Here is a 2,359-nt window from a genome sequence, read left to right on the forward strand (position 1 = left end):
AGCATTTTCGTGTAGAGACTTTTCTTGGAGTTAAACGCCAGCTTTTGTGCCAGTTTGGGCGTTTAACTCCCATTCTTGTGCCAGTTCCGGCGTTTTACGCCTGAATTCTTGAGCTGACTTGGAACGCCTGTTTGGGCCATCAAATCTCGAGCAAAGTATGGACTATTATACATTGTTGGAAAGCCCAGGATGTCTACTTTCCAATGCAATTGAGATCGCGCCAATTAGGTTTCTGTAGCTCCAGAAAATACACTTCGAGTGCAGGGAGGGCAGAATCCAACAGCATCTGCAGTCCTTTTCAGCCTCTGAATCAGATTTTTGCTCACGTCCCTCAATTTCAGCCAGAAAATACCTGAAATCATAGAAAAACACACAAACTCATAGTAAAGTCCAGAAAAGTGAATTTTAACTAAAAACTAATAAAAATATAATAAAAACTAACTAAAACATACTAAAAACATACTAAAAACAATGCCAAAAAGCGTATAAATTATCCGCTCATCACACGCGTACGCGTGGGTGCATTTGCGCCCCAGGCACAAAACTGGCACAAATCTAGCACAACTCTCGGGAAAATGGCTGGGCATTGGGTGCAGCACATCGACGCGCACACGTACACCACGCGCACGCGTGGATGGTGCCTTCTTGAAGAACGACGTGTACGCGCCAAGTGCACCTACGCGTGGAGGGTCATTCTGCTAAAAATTTTCTAAGTTAAAAGCTGCAGAATTCACAGATTCAACCCCCAATCTTCCAACGGAGATAATTGTCTCATTTTAAATTATTTTTCGCCCGTTCTTCGAACGGCATGGACATCCTGGATCCAATTTCACTTCTAAACAAGTTTGGCACAAAACAGAAATCCGCAGTCCAAGTTATGTCCCATCAAAGTATGCCCAAAAACCATGTTTTCACTCAAAACCACAAAGTGCCATTTTCAAAACAAGTCATTTCCAACTCTTTTCAAAATCAACCAAAACATGCCAATTTCATCCCTTTTCTTTGAAATCAATCAAAGAATATCAAAATCGACATCACTACAAGAAAACAAGCTTTTTGCTACGCTTTTAAAGCGTGGCGAAAAGTCAAAAAAAGTGTAGCGATAGCTTTTCGCCACGCTTTTTGAGCTACCGGCACGCTTTTGAATGGGTCACAACTGCAAGGGTGCCGGTTGCTCTATCACCACGCTTTTGGTGACCTACTGCCACGCTTTTTTGTCGCCACACTTTTATCTATTGCCACGCTTTTAAGCGTGGCCATATGTGAGAGATATGGCTACGCTTTTAAAGCGTGCCAATAGCTAGGATATGGCTACGCTTTTAAAGCGTGCCAACAGCTAGAGATATGGCTACGCTTTTAAAGCGTGCCAACAGCTAGAGATATCGCTACATTTTTTAAGCGTAGCTATTGATGACTGCGGTACAATATGGCTACGCTTTTAAAGCGTGGCTATAAGTTTATTCAGGTTCTGTTTTTTTTTTTAATCTTCGTAATAAAATATTACAAAATTCATAGATAAGTGTAAAATTTAGACAATGACTAAGTCACTGGTCAAGAAACAACAATTGTCAATCAATTTGTTTGAAGACTTTTCTACAAGTTTCAAAGATCAAAAGATGAATAGTTGTGAACATTGCATTAAATGAGTTACAGGAAGAGTATTTGTGCATATTATGGTAGTACCATGCTAAGCTAAAAAGCACAATGCATCAATTTGAAAGAACCACAACAAGAAACTAAGATTTCATCAGGAAATCAATGGTATATTATTTACATTGACATGAAACTGAACAACAATAAGGGGCATTTCCCCCTTTGACCACAATTCCAAGTTCATCACTTGAAGCAGCTAAGAATCTGCTTTACCAGCAACCTGTTCATCACTTGAATCATATTGATCTTCACTTATTTCCTCATCATCACTTGATTTCTCTTCTGGTGCAGCTCCTACATCTTCAGCTTTAGCATACTTCTCACAGTACTCTGAACAATTCAAGCACACAGTGTTAATTAAGAACTTTATTGATTCTAAAGTTAAAGACCATTAAATTATGCATAAATTAGTCCAATGAAGAACTCAAGCCTAGAAAAGAAAATCCAAGTGATAGTGGCTTCAAGTAATAGATAAACATAGACAACAACAGCTGTATAAAAAGAATTCATAACTATGGCTTACCCTACTTTTATGCTTTCTCTTGTACTAATTATATCAATGAGTGAAGCTAGTGTGCATTTCATTTTTCTTGCTTGAATGGAAAATTTTTGCAGAAAATATTCAGATAATGTAAATGACACCACATTGACAGATCCATTTAAATGTTAGATATAAACCAAAAATTAGGAAAGAACAAACAGACAA

Source organism: Arachis hypogaea, chromosome 2 (genome assembly GCF_003086295.3).
Source record: "Arachis hypogaea cultivar Tifrunner chromosome 2, arahy.Tifrunner.gnm2.J5K5, whole genome shotgun sequence".
Lineage (NCBI taxonomy): Eukaryota > Viridiplantae > Streptophyta > Magnoliopsida > Fabales > Fabaceae > Arachis > Arachis hypogaea.